This window comes from Chaetodon auriga, chromosome 22 (genome assembly GCF_051107435.1).
Source record: "Chaetodon auriga isolate fChaAug3 chromosome 22, fChaAug3.hap1, whole genome shotgun sequence".
Taxonomy (NCBI): Eukaryota; Metazoa; Chordata; class Actinopteri; order Chaetodontiformes; family Chaetodontidae; genus Chaetodon; species Chaetodon auriga.
The window spans coordinates 10,867,625-10,887,151 of record NC_135095.1 but is presented as its reverse complement, the minus strand read 5'-3'; the positions used below and the strand labels follow the sequence as shown (position 1 = coordinate 10,887,151).

General features: G+C 42.2%; 1 long non-coding RNA gene across 1 annotated transcript in view; it reads right to left on the bottom strand.

Moving 5' to 3' along the window:
* Positions 1 to 1,268: 1,268 nt before the first annotated feature.
* The window catches only part of LOC143314642 (uncharacterized), a 44,292-nt gene continuing 26,033 nt past the window's right edge, over positions 1,269 to 19,527 (bottom strand). Inside the window, exon 3 of the long non-coding RNA XR_013075812.1 lies at positions 1,269 to 1,908. This is a non-coding gene — a long non-coding RNA (uncharacterized LOC143314642). The remainder of the gene's footprint in view (positions 1,909 to 19,527) is intronic.

Genomic DNA, 19,527 nt, shown 5'->3' with positions numbered 1-19,527 from the left:
CTGCTCTCTCTCCAAATACGCATATTTTTTAAGTCTTGCAGGCCCATTTTAATGTGTAGTTTACAGCAAACGCAAGATCGCTTTTCTTCAGATGCTCCACAAATAAATATCTATCCCTTAAAACTAGCCGTGTTTCTAGTAATATCCACTCCATGTTCTCTGCTCACAGCTCTCCTGCTGTAGAAAGCCAGTCACGCCTGTGTGTAAAGGGGTTACAGTACGAGTGTATGCATGCACAAGTCAGGCACGTCCAGATAAATATGTATGACTCCACCGCGGTAGGTTCCCTGCTTTGTATGCTAATGATCTTATACAAGTTTAATAATGCAACTGTGGTGCACTGAGGGTGGGGGGTGGTGGTGTTGGGGCTGACACACCGAAGAAAGGACCTGCGGATCCTCACAAATCCTCCGTTAGGCCTCATGAGACGAGGCGTGAGCAGTGAGGTAACAGATTACATTTAATCTGACTAATTAGGCTGGAAAAAGGTTGGATTTCAACACATTCAGTGTCATGAGGGCAAATTACTGTTGATAAAATAGGTCATGTTGTTATTTATTCAACTAGAGATGCACAAGCGTCTTTGAATGGCTATTATGGTGCTGTTGATGTATTAACCTGCACCTTGGAATTCAATGCAATTAAATGAAACCACAACTAATTAAAGGAAGAGATTGTGAAAAACAGTCCAAAATAGAGTAATGCATCAGTGATGGACAGTAACTAAGTAGATTTACGATGTTAAGTATCATCTTATAAAAAAAAATGATGGTCTCTTATACAGTAGTTTGGTTGGAGTAGCGGCTCACTTTAACCAGGCGCAACATTATAATGCTGCATACGCATGAATGCACCATTAATACTAATCTAATAATATAATATATAATAGAATAACTCTGAGTACTTTTACTTTTTATGCTTTAAGTACATCTTGCTGATAATACATACTTGAGTCAAATTTTCAGTGTAGGGCTTCAGGGAGTACTTCTATTACTGCTATTTTCACTTAAGTAGAGGACCTGAATACTTTCTCCACCACCATCACATATTAATTTATAGACTGAGCTTCCCAGAATATAAAGTAGTTCAAATTAAGCTCGAGCAGCTACAACATTAAAATGCTGCTTAATGTTAATGCGTCACTACTCATAACCCAGTAATATGTAAAACAGAGAGGAGCAGTCAGTACTTTTTTGCTGAGAATACTTTTAAATGCATGACTTAAACTTGTAATGGAGTATTTCTTTTATTGCAGCTTTGTAACTTTTACTTATCTAGATCTGAATACTTCTTCCACCACTGGGTACTTGTACTTTACTTCCTTTACCTTATAGGCTACATCATACTACATTTCAGAGTATCATGTATTGTACTTCTTATTCCACTACCAACTAGGATACTTTGCAAATTAAGATATTAGGTTCAAAACATACAATCATCTCATAATATATGACGTGATATTATTATAATATTGATGCTAAAATCAGCTCCAGCATTAAAATGCTACTTACTTGTTAAATCATCAGTAGCAAAAATCTAATAATGTGTCTCATAGCAATAAGACTATTAAATGGGCCACTCTGGATAAAGAGTACTTGTACTTCACATCTGCACATCTGACATTAAACAGGCTTATTTAGTGATCTAACCTGCACATGATTAGACGTTCTTTAGTCTCCTTGGGGATGCTGTGACTAAGCACTCAGCAGAAGCCTGTAAAAGTGACAGGATTTGCAGCTTTGCTTGAATAGAAGGAAGTATGACGAGCCAGGGTTCGTGTTGGTGTGTGTGGGACCGTGTGTGGTTTTTTTTGTCTGCACACTGTTATCTGAAACACATCCTTGTGTCGAGCGATGCTGTGTTCAGGCTCCCAGAGTCTCGGGTCTCTGCATCAGCTCCTGAAGGTCCCTGCAACAAACACAGAAGAGACGAGACATGAGGTGCGTTCACAGACTCATAATAAGTCAACCTGAGGACCGAAAAGCTTATTACTCTACCGCGGATGTTTGGTTATTTAATGAGTCGATCTTATGGCTTCACTATTGAATTAAGGATCATTATCCTCTGTGTGCTGAGTACCTCCAATAACAAGCACATCCTGGAAGAAGTGCCGCTTAGAGTTTGAGCTGTCAAACTTTTTCCCTCTTCCTGAGTCTTAAAAGAGCTCACACTGTGGTTTTACAGACACACCCACATCTTACAGCGTCAAACATCCATTAACCGCAAACCAATTACGTCCCTTGTTGAGCAGCAGCTACTTCTTGATGACTAGTGCGGTTTACGACGCCTAATGAAAAGTTAATAGTGAGCATATTCCTGCACCTGCAATGTCTCCACTGCGGTGAAAACTGTTGACAGGTGAGGTGGATTCAGGGTTGAAAGCGTGAAGCATGTGGGTGCTGCCTGTAAGAGCACTGCACCTGTACGTTGGAGAGACGAACTGACCGTCCTCAGCAGCAAAGAAAGTTGAAATTTAATTTATCATCTAAAAGCCTGTGGAAACTGTTTGGGATAACACTCCACACAATGAGCTGTGACATCTTCATTGAAAAATGATTGATTGGGCTGCCAGGGAGAGGGGCTGTTTGAGAGACAGATCACTCAAACAGTCAAGCTGTAAAAGCCCAATAATATGATGAATGGTCTATTTACCCAACAGATGAGAAGAGACTTGCATAAAGATTAAACGTGTGGTTTTTGGACGTGTCCTGGTCACAGAATAGATTGGAAATTTGAATAATACGTCTGTGTTCTCTGTCAGGGATTAAGTTGGAAATGAATTTAAGTTGCAAGTGATTTTCGGCTGCGTATAATGCAGCGCGGCTCATTTATCAGCTCGGATTGTCTCGCAGCGGGAAAAAAAAAAAATGGGTTTATCGATTCGGAGGCTTCACACCTGTGTGGATTCCACCTGCACAAAACAGGAGCCACCGAGGGGCCTCAAAGATCAAGGAAAGTGTGGATATTTGTGATGAATTCCCTCTACTTTGAAATGATTTCTTTCTGCACAAAGAAACTTTGAGGCACATTATCATTATGGCAAAACCATTATTAGTTAGCCAATATTCGCCTTCACTGTAGGTCCCTGTTTCCTGCTGCTCATGTATCATAAATAGATCATTTAAAACTTAGAACTCGCACAAACTGTATCTAAAGTTAAGCCACTAATCACTTACCCAAACAATGTCTCTGAGGATCCTGAGCGCGTGTTGATATTGTGACCCAATTTTTTACACATAGCATCTATAATTGATGTGCAATCGATGTAGCGGCCTCAGATCTGATAAGGGCTTGGCTCTGATGGATCTCCAGATAGGCTTTCGCAAGGGGTGGGGTGGGGGGAACAGATGTAGAGCCGCGCATCGGAGAGGGATGGGGTTGCCTGTGATCGTTTCCACCCTGCAGCGAACAAAATAGCCCTCATATATCCCTGTAATCTGCATTAGCGCCGGAGCACAAGCCAGGAGACAGCACAGAGGGGGATGAGTAATGGGGCTACCACTGATTTGGCAGGCCTATATTACACCTCAAAACTGAGGCATGCCCAACTGGCGAGAATATGAAATGAGGATGTCACAAATGAACATCATCCCTTCGGAATGCAGAATTTTTCAGCCGATATTATTCCCCAAAACATGTTTCAGAGCGAGCAACAGGCTGCGTTTAGCCTCTTTGTTCTTCCAGTGGCTTGAGTAACTAAAATGTGGTACCATTATTCAGAAAAGTGCTCTAAAAAAAGGTTATTATTATTATTATTATTATTCTGTCAGTAGTGGAAGTAAAGTATCTCTATTTTATGCTACTTTATACTTCTGCTCCAGCACAATTCAGATGGAAATAATACACTTTTATTACATTGATGCACAGATGATCCATACTGGCATTTTTTCTGCTGAGGACGAGCTGGTTTTGTCACTTGAGCTTTAGTCGTTTTGGGGAGTTTATGAAAATATATGAAGCTGTCATCCTTCGCGGTCGATTCCCCCTTTAAACTTCTCCGAGGGTTTAATTTAAATAACTACAGAAGAACACATTTCTGGAGCAGATGGGCTCATGAGCTCGCACATTTATCTTGTGACCCTTTTGAGGGTCCTGCCCCCTACGTAGGGAACCCCTGACCAAACTATGCAACTGGATTCAAAGCAGTAAAAACAATAAGCTGTTACTTACACGTTCATACATCAGCAACAATCTAATAATACAATAAATCATAATTCAGTCAGAGCGCCAATTTTCCTGCCTTTTTGAAACTTTGAGTGCATTTATTTTTACACTTCTCTACTAAAGTATTCTTTGATGTTAGTATTGGTCATTTTTATTAAATAAAGGCACTTTAAAGTACTTCCTCAGCCTTTGGCTTCTCTTCACTGGCACATTTCAGCTCGTTTTCTATTCTCAGTAGGATGTGGGATGAGTAATGACCTAACATTGGTTTGGCATCTTCTGTCTGTATTACCAACCAAAAAAAAAAAACCTCTCTGACTGGCGAGAGGATGAACATGAGCCCGGTGCCAGGGCAAGAAACAAATGTTTCTGTCCAGCAGCCACAGTGGCGTGTACATCCTAAAAAAATAAATAAATAAAAATCCAAAATAGTGTTTTATAGTCCAGACCCAGAGCGGCAGAGCAGTTAGTTCTATCTACTTTATGCCTCTAGAACCTTTTTCCTCCTTCTGAATCAGCCTCAGCAGAAATAGAAACAAGCAGTAAAGTTATTTTTAATGGAATATTTTTAATTATGTGAGTAAATTTTGCAAGACAAGAAACTGTAGGTGTAACCCACATGGCAGAAATCTTTTCATCTCATCTCAAACAGAGCTAAATCCTAAGAAGTCAGGATGTAGAATGAGAGCGTAACAAACACAGCGCCTGGCACTAAACTCTTGTAATGGCTTGTAACAGGGTATGCTTACTTGCTATCTGAAATTAAAGTGTAGATATAACATCCCTTGAGGCCAATCAAGTAGTTATGTGTATATTCTGCTGGGACATTAATGTACTCCTACGAAGCGTGTGTTTGTGCGTTTGTTGTTCTTCTGTGAGTGTGTGTGAAAGTGGCTTAATTTCCTCTCATAATTCATGTTTTCCCACATTAATAGATTGATTTGGGCGCGTTGCTATTTACAATTAAAATATCTCATAAAGAAAACATGCAGCTCAGGGAAAAGAAGACAGTATCTCCACTCTGCTAATGTTATTTTTGCTCCACTTTGAATAGAAATGTGATTATCAGGAAGAGAGCGATAGCACGCGGCAACATAACAAATGGGGCAAAAAGTTTCACTTCTTCATCAGATGCAAGCGAATCATTTAATCAGCACTGGTGCCTGAAAACATCAGCATATGGTGGCATTAAATTTACATCATGGAGTGATGTGCAGCAGGAGCGTCTGTACCTCAACCCATCAGTTTTCTCTTCAGCATCTACAGGATGTGCGTGTTCCCGCTGCTGTTGCGTGCCTTTTCATTATCTGAGCGACAAATCAGCAAAAGTGAGACTGGAAATAAGTCCAAACAATAAGAGATGAAGTGCTACCTCAGAAAATAAGTCCAGGAGGGTGAATAGGTGTGAGACTGTGCCCGTTTCAACCTAAGCCATTATTATAAGGACTCTCACTACACAACCTGCTTCCATAGGCGTTATTGAGCTTCATGTGAACAACATACAGCCACCACAGTGCAGTCACTAATAGAGCAGAGGACTTTCAATAGGTTATTGTTCAGTAGTTTCTAAACTTTCTGCTGCTGCTGTCTTTCCACTGCAGGGCTATGAGAAAATTGCTTTTTCCATTTCACGCGTCTCTCCAATAAAAAGTGCTTGTGGAAGCATTTTGCAGGCGAGTAGAAGATTAACTCCAGACGCTGTTCAAGTCCAACATCGGACTGACCTGAGAAGGTGGGAAGGCGTTGTTAACAACATCAGATGTTCTGTTAATTTGTTGCACCACTTTGTAAGATGCCCTTTATTGAGGATGAAGGTGTTGAATTGAGCTATTAGTGCTGCTGAAAATGAGCCTTTTGGCTAACGCTGGCACATTTTCAGTGGTACGATCAGCCTGCACTGTCCCTCTCCAGAGTAAATTCAGTACATTTACTCAAGTACTTTTCTTAAGTAAAGTACAAGTTCCTCTAAATTGTACTCCAGTATTTTCATTTTCTGCAACTTTATACTTCCACTTTGCTACAATATTGTAGTTTTACTCCTCTACGTTTATTTGTTACCTGTAGTTACTTGTTACTTTGCAGATTCAGGTTAATAATAGAAAATATAATGAACAAATAATGAGAAGTGTACATACAAAACCTGGTTTTCTGTAGAATCTAACACACAGGGTCTGTTATTTAGGCTAGCATGTAGATAACATTGTGCCCTTCTTATGATATAGATTATATGAGGTGTTCTTGAGCTCATGTTCAGATACCAGACTGAGATAAAAGCTCACTTTCTTGCCAGTGTTTGTACTTTACTGTAAAGAAAGGATGTTTATGTGGGGCGGCTAAACAAAGAAATTATTAATTGTCTAAATATCGAAACCGTCCTCCCAAGTATGCAACAAATCACCCTTATCTACCCTGTCCTCTCTCGTGCACTCCTCCTCTCCCTCCCCGCTTTCATTACTCATTGGAGCTTCTCGCTCTCCCGTTGACTCCAAAGTGAGAACATTTTCATGAAGGCAATAAAACGCTCATCAGCAAAGGCCTGAAATTATTTTTTAATATGACGACATTTTAATGAGGACTGAAGGAGATGGCTGGTTTGGCTGATGGCAGCTCCTCTTTATCAATGAGTGGCAGGGAGGAACTAATGGCACTAAAACAGACAGGCTGCTATAGTCTCTCTCTCTCTCTCAGTGTGTCTCTGTGTCTCTCTCTCACACAGAATCTTAATATTCTTTATTTTCAGGAACTAAATCAAGTTTTGCAGGATTCAAGTATTAGAAAGATACAACAGCACTGTTGGCTGTGACAGGCCACTCAACGCTGAGGAAACTGGCTTTATTTGACCTTTTTTGGACACACACACACACACACACACACACACACACACACACACACACTCTTCTCTGTCCGTCCTTTCCTCAAAGTCCTCTCTCCAGCCAAGTGTTTATGTGTTTTGTCATTGATTGGAATTTAATCTGAGGACTTTTCAGTTTAGCTGCTTTAGAAAACCTGTCAGATGTGAGCGCTGAGATGGAGTGCGCTGCCAAAAGGTCGTGTTATTGGACTGGAGAGGTTATGATGAAATTACAGATAGAGCCAGACAGGGTTCAGCGTCTGAAATACACAAGTCATGAGAAGTGCACATCTATTAGCTGAAGATTGAGCCCTCTGTATCATCTGCATTGATATTCAGGCTTTACAACATCGCTTTTCATGTTCAATGAAAAGTACACGCCCTTTGCAAGGATGACCCAAGGCTCAAAACTATACCACAGCTGAGACATGCCGTAAATGAATGTCACGAGAGGTGACAGTACATATATTGCTGCCAAGATGTGCTAAATTACTCTCCGAATGTGTTTTGAATGTGACTTTCACTTGAAGCCTTGGACCTAATGAGTTGTCAAGGAAAAAAACAAGCAAGAGCTTTGAAAAATGTAGTAATGTTATGATAAGCAGCAAATTAATGTCAGAATAATGTCACTCACTTAGATGCTTTACTCATTACGTGCTGTTATATAACACAGTGTGATAAGTTAAGTGCTTACTACCTACAGATGGGTGAAAACTGAAGCGCCTTAACTAACTGAAGATGTGGTCCACCATGAGCCTCCAGAACAGCTTCACTGCAAGTCTCTGAACTCCACGAAAAGCACTCCTCTGAGAGATATCTCTTCATTTGGTGTTCGGATGAAGGCGGTGGAGAACACTGCCGAGCACGTCACTGTAAAACCTCCCGTGGGTGTTCAGTTGGGATGAGACTGTGAAGGCTTGAGCGTGTGATTTGCATCATTTCCACACTCATCAAATCCTTAAATGACCCCTGTCTGAATGCACCTGCCTCTGTAACGTTCGCTTCATTCTGCTTTTTTCCTTTAATTTGTCACCTGTCTGTATATCAATGAGACTTCCACGCTATGATCTTACTCCGGCGAGTGGTACGACTTGGCTGACTTTGCCGCCCAAGGTTAGGACAAAAGCGGTTTGCGGAGGAGAGCCCCCTGCCCGCCAGACGCTAAACAAAACCACTTCTCTGCCTCCTTCCTCTTTCACCATACAAGGTCGTCTCACGCTGGCTACGCCTCCGCAATTAGCATGCAGCCTGTGGTGTGGCCTGTCTGGCGGCGAACACGCGAGCGCGGCGCCCTGCTCGCCTAATGAGATGCCAGTCAGTGAGGGTGCCTGCGGGACTGTGAAAGTGAAAATAAATAAATAAATAAAAAAGCCTCCTGGGGTGTTTGTGCACCACCTCATGGGTGGTAGAGGAGACTATTGAAGTGCACACAGCCGGTCCAGGCAGGGCAGGCAACTAATTTTACATAACACACTCTATTTGGTGGACGCTTTCATCCAAATCGTGGTAGTGGACCATGAATGCATGCATTTTTAGCCTGGGCAGCCCCAGAAGGAATTGTAGCCCCGACACTTGCTTTGCTCGAGCTTTAGCTACACAGGACCTCACTGGAGAGGCAAACAGAGACACACGTTTCCACTGTGCGGTCAAAATGGAAGTGGCTGCAGCAGCTGTGAGCACAGAAAAAAAAGGCAGATAGGATTGTGAAGCTGGAAAAGCTGCCGGGTTTTTCCCGACTCCGACATTTCCTTTAGACGACATCTTCAAATGATCTCTTAGATAAAGTAACAATGACGTAGGTTTCTGCTGTGGCCATTCCTTCTGAGAAATCATTGCATCAGTTTGCCACGACGGACTCTTTTCATACTACAAGACCCATGAGCCTCGGCTGCTGCAGCAACAGAGAGGAAGGTAGAGATGCTTTGTTGTTGAATTTGTGAACAAAATCTAAAAGCAAATTCATTTGAGCTGCCGATTTTAAAGCGTTTTCTCCACAGTGTCAGTGTCTCTACTTTTCGCCTGACGTTAGTGGCAGAGAAGCAGATTTTTGAGCTTCATGTTTCATGCCAAAATGCACCTTCTCCCTTTTTATGAACTGGATAAGAACTGGATATTTGCTAGTGCAGTACTTCATCTTTGCTGGTGATTCTTCAACTGGGAGAGTGTCAGGCTGAACGCTCTAACTGTAAGTTATGTTGTCTATGGGAAAAATGAATGGGACTCTCACTTATGGAACCATGGGCGTCCTTTATGGTGAAGGGTCGTTACCTGACAAAGGGTTTCAGAGAGTCACCAAACTCATGATATATGGTTGGCGCTCTTAGTCGGGGAGGGGTTTCTGGGTTCTCTGCAGTTCACCACCACCAAATCAGATCAGGATGGTCGTGGATGGACTGAAGTGAAAGGGCTCAGTCGATTGTAGGGATGTGTCCCCTAACATGGACTATATGCCCATATTATGTATATGCATTTACATTTCTACAGTATTTTGTGTAATATCAGTGAAGAGGAGTGCTAGAGGGGCCTTTCATGTGCCCATGTTTCCACAAGGCATGAACTGTGTGCAGGTGCAAACCGAAGCTGTGGAGGACTTCCATCTCTTCATTTTGATGACATATGTTTCAATATTCCCCTTTTTTCTGTCAGCTTGTGTGAATCCACAGTCAAATCCTGCTTATACTTCACACTGCATTCATCAAAAAGCATCGCCGGTATTCCAGGTATGCGTCTACTTTAGCAGCGTGCTAATTGCCTGATGAGTTATTTCATTCACGGCCAAGCTATCTGTGAGCAGACGCTGCTTATTAATTCATTCATCAAGAGCAATTTTGTCATTTATCAGTAATGCAGCTACAGTCCAGGCGATTACTAAAGTATTTGGTATCAACAGGCTTCTCTGACCACTTTGTAAAAATCTGTGGCCTGAAATGTGCCCAGGGGTTTGAAACCAGGGTTTTTTTTTTTGTGTTTCAATGTGGAAAAATTTTAACATCTAGATGGCATATGACAGCGTTTTCATCCCACAATAAAAAGAGATATGAAAGAAACATCAATGCACCCTGTGCTGATGAAATATTCATCCCCCACCACTGGTTGAGTTAGCTTTTTACTGCATATTAATAGCGCTTCTGTGCAGATCTACTTACATACAGTGTGTACTGTTCCTCAACACTGCATGAGGCATAGAAATCACAAAGCACATTTTCCTCCAGTGAGGAAATCATTATAATGCAGCTCTGGTCTCCCGTGCTGCCTACAGCAAAATGAAGCCTTTAGGATGTGTGTGTGTATCCGTTCAAACCCTTAATCTCATTTCAATCGCAAAAAATGCACTAAACAGCTGCTATTAGGTGCTATTAACCCACACTATGAACAGCATGACCTCTATATGAAAGAGCACGGTGAAATTCTCGGTTCATAAAGGCAAACAGAGAGCTTTTGTTTTCTGAGTCGGATCTGGGTCTGATCCTCTGAGGCGTTCTGTATACACACTGTGCCATGTTTTGACCCAAATTGCCTCTTTTTTTTGCAAAGGGGATTGATGTAACGAGGCCTTTGGAGGGATCTGTACTAGATGTTCTACCCTGTGACGTGAAATTTTCTTCAAGTGCTAGAATTTGTTGTTTCATGTTTCCTAAATGCCGGCTCTCCGCGACATCCAGCTATCTATCTATCTATCTATCTCTAAAAGGTGAAAAAAAGGGCGAACACACAGGACGAGCAGCATACAGCTGATCATACACATCTTAAAATAGCCCTGGGGTTAAAGACGTGAACCAGTGACATGCCTCACAAAGCCTCTGTGCTTGCTAATGGCCCCCTGTTTGTAATGGCATCCGTATAGCACCGCTTGACGAGCTGCCAAAGGGGGTGTTCTGTTATTGCGGAGCCAATCACCCACTAAGTATTTGCTGGCTCCTATTTCCTTTCTGCTAATGTGCGAGCCTCCCCAATGCCGCAGCTAAATCGACTCTTTACGCCTGACTTGTCACCCTGCAGCGACGCACAGAGAATCCCAAAGATGCATCGTCGGAGGGCAGCCCGACGTCCCTGTTGCCATGGATACGTTTATGGGCAGGGATGTGGCTGGGCGGGTTATGATGCTTTTACTGCAACCTTAAATCATGGAAAGTGATGGTGCTCGATGATTAGGGTGATGAAGCTGACGCGACCTTTGCAAGGGTGTTGTTAGGTGGTGATTGCTCACTTTAATGTGTCTTTGGATCTATTGTGTCAGGCGCGGGTGTGTGTTTGTAAACTGCTCCGGTAAAAGCTAGATTCAGAGGGTCTGGAAAAAGAGGTGGAAAGAGGACAAACATGTTTCACTCAAGTAATAGAAAGGCAGCGTAACAGCCGGAGTAAATTCAACACAAATGCGCCTGTGGATGTACAGATAACATGCAGCCTCACTGCTTCGACTGGAGCTGTGTTCTGTTTGTTTTCTTGCTTCTGGACTGTTTAAAGTGAAGAAATATTCTATTTTATGTTATTTTTGCGCCATCATTTTTGCTATGGCCAGTTAGTTTGAGCAGGTCTTCAAACAAACCCTAATTCATGAGTATCTTTCATATTTTTTTCTAAACTTTGTCCCATCTAATTAAGTCTAATAGCAGACAGGTTTCTTGCTAGCTCGCGAAACTAGCAGTTAATTATTAACTATTTAATTATCTCAAGAAAATGAACTTTGTTATCTTGAAATAATGAGACAACTCGTTACCTTGAGACAACAAAAGGTCGTTTTTCTGTTATTATTACAACCTCAATTCCACAAAAGCTGGGACAACAGTGCTCCTGAGCCCATGTAGTAACATCCTTTATACAATCATGTGTTCGCGAGCATTTCTCAGTCTTTAGTTGCTCCTGTCCCAACTTGTTTGAAAAGTGTTGCTGCATCAAATTCAGAAAAAGCAGATATTTACAAAAATCAATGAAGTTAATGAGGTAAAACATTAAATATATTGTCTTTGTGCTGTTTTCAGCTGAGTATATGTCAAAAAGGAACTCAGTTTTATTTGTTTTAGCGTCTCAGCTTTTTTGGAATCAGGTTGCGCAGTGTTTATCAGATCAGGAGTTCCATGGCAGCGTGTATAGATTGTGTCTTTACAACTGATTTAAGCTGAAAATGTCAGATCAAGGAGTGCCCATTATTGATCAGCGCATCAGACTGTACTTTAATCAAGGTCTCACACAGGCAGAAATTGTATTGTCTTTCTGTTAGAGATAATGATCAGATAAGTCCATGTCATTTAAGGAGAACGGCAGCCCGGCTGCAGCTTCACAGGCCAGTGCGCTTCAGTGATTCCTCACGAGTTGTTTTCTCGTGATAAATTATCTCTTTACATCCAGAAATCGGCATTTTGTTTGCTCAAGATAACGAGAGAAATTCACTCAGTATCATGAGAAAATGAACTTAACTTGATCTCAAACAATGGCTTTAATAAAATAATTGCAAGCACGGCCGTTCTCGGTTTCTGTATTAAACAGTATTTCTGGGTTTTCATGGATAACTTAATAATAACTACACACCCTAGTAACACCCCAGGTTATAGCACAGACCCCAGCCTCAGTGCATAGGGCCCCATGCACTGACTCCTCAGCAGCAGCTTGATTCCAACCTGTAGCCCTTCCTTCTTCCTCACTCTCCTCCCCTTTCTGTCTCCACAGCTGTTCTATCTAATAAAGCCTAAAATAACCCCCCCCAAAATAGCTATAACCACAGTAATTGCAGCTAGTTACAGTTCTCACCACCTCTGTAAAAAGACATTGTTGCTCATGCAGCTTGGATATCAAAACTACGACAAAAGCTTAATCAGAACAGTGTAATTTCTACTGACTTATACGGTGCTGTGAGAGACCCAACAGAAATCCAATAACATAAAGCACTAATGAGGATAACAAACGGAATGAAAACCAATTAAATGAAGCTCCATTCCTTTATAAAATGTCACTTTGTTAAAAGTTATTGGCCAGTTCTGGATAACTTTCTGAGAAAGTGTCAGTGTAAGTCAAGAGCAGCCTAAAGACCTCATGATAGCTGCAGTTAATATGATTCTGTGATGATTAGCTATTGTGCCAGCAATCATTTTTCAAATGGGGTATTGCATACTGGAGGGAAAGTTTGTATAGATTTTTCCAGGCAGGTAGCAATGTCAAACTTAAAGGTGCACCTGCATGGTAAACAGAAAGGTGTCCCACTGATAAGAGCAGAAAAAGGCAAAGCTATGAAAGTGAGAGGCAAATAAACTCAGAAAGATGTGAGTCCTCAAGAGGTCTGTGAGGGAATGAGTAATACGTGAAAGCGAGTCGACGGCTAGAAAGCCCAGACATACTTTGCCCCCCGTTATCGGCCTGCGCAGATGTGCCTCAGCCTTCTCTGCAGCACTCCCATCCGCCACATCCATCACAGAAGTGCACCTTGGGAGATTGAGAGGATGGTGCAAGCGCCAAGCCCACCATCTGCCGCCGTTTAGAAATAAATGACAGGCCCAAACCTAGTGGGAGCCCGTCTCATTCCACTGCCAGCGTTGGTGCGGTGACGGGTCCGCCCAACCTTCCCTTTTCCCTGAAATCTATGTGTGAGACCCCTGCCAGTCATACTGGAGTGTGCTTCGGAGAGAGACTTGGAGTGGATTTGGTCGGTGAAGCACAGCCCTTTACTCAGGGGAGCGGGCAGGTGGAACAGCGTGGTGAAACCAGCTGTCTCCCCACTGATTACAGCAGCCAACATGGAGAGAACTCATAGACTTGAGGTGGATCCGACTGGAAAGCAGCTCAAGCTCCACTTTATTTCATTAGAGGTTCATTGATGATCTACAGATAAAGAAACTATCGCTTATAACAAGCTGGGAGTTTTATGGACTGCCTGCAGGTAGTGCTTTTACTCAACATATTCCTATTAATTGATATTTCAGACACATGCAATGTAACGTGTGTGAAGCCCACTGCAGCAGGAAACAAAACTGTGCAATTTAGCCGTTCTCCCAAGGTGGAGATTAAGAAAAATTAAGTAGTTAACTGCACCAATCCAGCTACTGTGTGAATGATAAATGCAGCCGGAGGAATCATAAAACTAACACACAGACATAACCCTCATTAGAGTGAAAAACCGCAGCCCAAATAATTTGCCTAAAACACAAAAAAGCCTTCCCCTCCTTGTCTTTAATCTCCTCGAGGATGATTTCCTGTGGCTTTTCTTTGCCAACTGTAAGAACAGGCAAAGTATTACTTCACTGAGTTCTCGTACGTGACAGCTAATATAAGTTTGGCCCCAGAACTGAGACGGGAGGTAGACTTTATTAATTTCATGGATTTGGAAATGAGCCGTGGTGATAAGGCTATCACTCTCTTATCTGGGGATGGCGGGGGCGTAATTAAGCCGATAGCCAGCGATGATGAGGAAGTGGTGTGAAAAAAAGAAGCCTTGGGGATACGAGGGCGGAATCTTCAGGGCTCGTTTACCAGAGGGATGATTAGATTGGCACTTAATTGCCACCTTTTCTATTTTTAGGGTGGGAGGTTTTCTTATGAGGCTCCCTCCCCCCACTTCTTCGATTTTTTTCCTTTCGTTTTTTTTGTGGTCAAGGTCAGTTTAGAGATTGTTCCATTGTCAGACAGGCTGAGGTGGAGTCAAAGGGCTACGTGGCGGGTTAGATCGAGGAGGGGGGATCGTTTCCACCTTCCTTGTCTGCGTGGATATCTGAGAGATTGGGGTCAAGAGTAGGTGGACTGCAGCGTAATAGCACAAGACAGAATGTTAGCTATAAATGGCTAAGTTTCATCTCTTGAACTTTACCAAGAGCTCCAAACTCTGATAATTGTTTTGCAGCGACAAAACAGGCTTACCAATCACTTTTTATTGATTCCTCGTCTCGCTGTCACACTGCACCAAAAACTCAAAGCCTGGACATCATCTGAAGCCCATTTCATGCGCGATAATGACCAGGCCGAGCGTTGGTATTCTGTCTGCAGCAGCTGAGGTCTAATGTATGAAATATACTTCAGATTCTGCAGCAGCGTGTGAGCTTTTACACTGCTCCTGTACTCTTCATGTACAATTTAGATGTAGCCCGGTGCTCCCAGCCCACCATCACCAGGAATTATGTCCAAATCAGACAAATACGTGCCCCACAAGTGACGTCAAATGTCTTTGTCTAGCGCACCCACATGCAGCGAGACAGAAAGTAAAGGTGTGGAGAGCGGGGTGATGAATGGGTGTAGCACATCAGACGTCTCGTTATTAATGGTAACAACGACCTTTCCCTGACATTGTATGCTTTAGGTGCCTAACCCTTTAAAAACTCTCAAGCCCGAGCCAGTTTGTTCCCTGTGAGGATGTAAATGTGAATGCTGGGCACTGTAGTTTTTTAGCCAACGTTCCTCAAAGTAGTAGGGTAGAAGTAGGGACTTCGTTGGGGACCCAGAGTGGAGTCACAACCCGTGTGGCTCAATCAGGCGTTTTAATTGCTGTTGGACAACAGTAGAGCTCTATAGCAATAAGCTATATCAAGAATCCTATTTGGAAAATTCCTATTTGTTGACAGTAAGTACAGAATAACACCAAATCCCTTAAATGTCACCAACATCGCTGAAGCAAATTCCAGTTGAGGCATTGGATTTGAAGATTATACCGTTTCTAATTTCGTGCTGTGATGTCGTTGTGCAACATCTTTGAGGTAACGGACAAAACAAATCATAAGTGCAGCCTTGGATTCAGTGGCATTTCTTCAGGTATCTCAGGATTACAGTAAACTTTGATAGGGTGACTTTAAATTACCTGTCCACCAAGATATGATGACACAACGTGAAGCAAAGCTCAAAACTAATGAAGACCTTTGTGTGAGACAGATGTGAGAATATCCCTCCGGTGCCCCCTGACACCCATGACACCTTCCAGTGTAAACACCCCAGCCTGCAGAACAGGGCTGCAAATCGGCAAAGCCTGTCTGTAAAACCATAATCCCTGCTCCTCCGACAGATGCACGGGAGAAAAGAGTGTTATCACCCTGCTTGACACACTCCTGTGTTTTCTCCCAGCATCCTCGGGGGTTTATCATTCCAGCATTCATTCCATTATCCTGAGCACACCGGGGCTGTCCTCGGAGCAGGGGAACGAGACGACTTGTCAGGGTCGCAGAACAAAGAGGGAGCATGTCGAGTAGCGGATTAGACTGGGAGAGGAAGTGTGGGGCTTCAGGGGAGGGAAATCAAGGAAAAAAGGGATGCAGGAGGAGAGGGAACATGAGGGATGGAAGACGCACAAGAGAGGGAAAGGAGGCGGACAGAGGGACAACTTCTTTCTCCCTCCACAGCTACGATGCCGACGTCTCCTTTGTTTTTTCTAAACATTTACACGTTGCATACCAAACACCAGGAGGAAAAGTGGTATTTTTCTTTTAATTCTTTTGTCTGCAGTGGACGCCGCTTGTTTTGCTTCGTGCACCACAAGAGGATGGCTGACATTGTGCAAAAGGATGTGAAAGGAAGTCTGAAACTATGAGAAAGAGCACAGGGCAGTTTGTAGTTCGATGGGTAACTTTTGGCCTTCAGTCAAGCATAATTTGAATGTTTTCCCTCCTCTTTGTAATCTACTTCCTGTCTCAAATAAAATGTCTGCTTGTTTCTTATTTTTCTGCATATTAGAACTAAATATTCTGCAGAAACATGTCAATTTGTACTATCACTACTAATGATTATTTTCTCTGTTGATCAATTAATTGTAAAAATTGTCCACCACAATTTTCCAAAATCCATAACTTAGGTTTGTTTTTTTTTTTACGTCTGAACCCTCAAGATTTTCAGTTTATTGTGATTGAAAATAAATAAATCCTGCAAATGTTCACATTTGGAACCAGATCAGAAGATGTAGCAGGTGATTTTTGGCATTTTATCTTAAACAATGAATTTATTATCAAAATGGCTGATCAACTAATCGACTAATTGGGTAATCATCTCAGCTCTAGTAATATTTATTACCTGTAACCTGCTATGATGCAAAATTCATAAGCTTATTTGACTCACTGATTGACTATGAATGGCTAAAAGCTGATGCAATCCAGTTTTGGGCAGATACATAACGATTACATCTTCAGAAATTCCTTTTTATGTTGAACCTCACTATAAACTTAGGGGTTTTTCTTTGGCTAATATGTAACCTGACATTGATGTTGATGCTCGATGTGAATTTAAAAAAAGGCTTTGGGGTTTTTACTTTTGTCCTTTGAAGTTCAGAGATACAAAACCAGGTTATAATTACAATTATTCTGAATATCTTCAGCATGATTCCATGTTTTTGGGAGTGCTCACACTCTAATATATCTGTACTGTAGGGAGGTTTTGTATTGTCAAAAGATCTGAATGTTTCTTAAAGTCAATCAATTGCGCATTGAAGCGAAGCATCCCGGAGACACAGACCTCATTTTGTGTTTAACCACAACAGATTAAACCTTACCATCTGCATGTAGTACACACAAACACACACACACACACACACACACACACACACACGCAGGTGACACATCATCCCACAATACATCCAAAAAGCTATAAGGCACAGACAAGCGCACGCGGACACCCCTAGATCCCACACTTCATTACGTGTCCAGCCATCCCTGACTGGAGTAAATCGATGCAGGATAATAGCCAGCGCCCTCACCCCCTCCATCACTCCATCTCTCCCTCCTCCATCCCACTAACCCTCCATCCCTCCCCCCGCGCCTCCCTCCCATTCACCCATTCGTCTTGCCGTTTCTACATCCACTCACTCTCCTATTTCTCCCACCTTTCCCTCTCTTTGTCCAGCCTTTCTCGTCCCTCCATCCAACCCCATCATCACACACCACCCCTCCGTCCTCTAACCCCACCATCTTCTCGCTAACAGCCGCTCGACCCCTCCTTTCCCTCCACCCGTCCCCTCTTTCCTCCCCGTATCACCTGTCTGTTTTCATCACTGCTGTGCATCATTCCTCTTATCAGGCGCGGCGCCCGTAATACCGCTGTCGTATATAACATGTCTGTTGTGATCACTGACAGCTTGGCCGTGCTGCATTGACAGTAACAGGGATAATAAGCTCATTTTGCATGCGGTTCTGTGTCACTTCTGTCTGTCTGGGCTGCTTCCTATAATTTAGGTCTGCTGCATCTCTGGGGAAGGAGGCGTTATTAGTCTGCTGAGGATTGGCCGGGGTGTTTAAAAATTCCATTTCGTTAAAGGTGTCTGTTTACATGCAAGCCGAGAACGTGCTGCGGTTACACTTTGTAATGGCTACATTAGCTTCATTTACCAAACTAAATTGATAATGGCTGCCAGTAGAGGGGTATAAAAGCCACTGGAACGGTCAAAGTTTTCGCAATTCTTCCAACTAGCTTTGGAAATAATTTATTGTGGTTAATGGCCCTCTGCCGGCATGTTGCATACAATTAAAGCTGTGATCCATTATCGCTAAGAAACAACAAAATGGCCTGTCATGCTCGCTTTATTCACATTCATGAGGTGGAGAAACGTTTGAACTGAACACCCTTATCGCTGTTGTTGAACCACAATCTGCAAAATGAACCCAAATTAATGCCTTTCTTATGTTTTTTGCATTTTTAAGTATGTTTAGCAACTTTTCAGCATGTTTCAATGTCCCAAGTGCAATGTTGCTGCCTTAAAAAGCCATGTAAACTCAAATTTTAGGCTTCAAAACCACAAAAGGTGTGTTTTTTTTTTTACGTGACAGCAGTATTATATATGCACTATAAACTATTACAAAATATGAAAGTGCTCCCTTCATGTCTACATCATTTACAGCGGGCAAGCAACAACTTCACTTTTCTCTGCCAGTCAAACAAGTGCTCAAAAAAAAATACTGAATAATTAATAATTATGCTTTAAACAAGGACTTGATTTGTGATTTGCAAGATTTTCTGGTGCCTAAACAATGACAGCGGTTTGAAACGGGGGGAGGACGCATGAAATATTCAAGGGAACTGTGATAAAGTGAAGCTCGAGCAATATGAGGAAGACAGCTCTATGAGAAAAATCTGAGATCAAAGACCCTGAACCTCTCCTGCAAAATTTCACACATTCAGGGTGCAACACACACACACACACACACACACACACACACACACACACACACAACACTACAAAGGATAGATATATCACCCAATTGAAAAATCTGGTATGTGAGCAAATATCTGAAAACCTTAAAGTAAATGTCAGTCTTCAGTTCTTAATGACCTTTGCTCAGTGATAATTATGTGGTTGGAATCTAGATTACGACTGTTATGGAGTGTTTTTCTTCTTCTATTTCCGCTAAATGTTAAAACTCTCCTGCACTGTGAAAGGATTTGATCAATGAGTCGGCTCAGTAATCTCGAAAATGATTTTCTCTGACAGTTTCTATTGTTTTTTTTTTTTTTAGTTTTTAGAACCAGCAATATTGAATATCGAAAATGAAGAAAATTCCTCTTTAGTAGGTTAAACTTCAGGCTTGCAGCGTTCCTTCCCTTTCTGTTTCTTCCCCATTCAA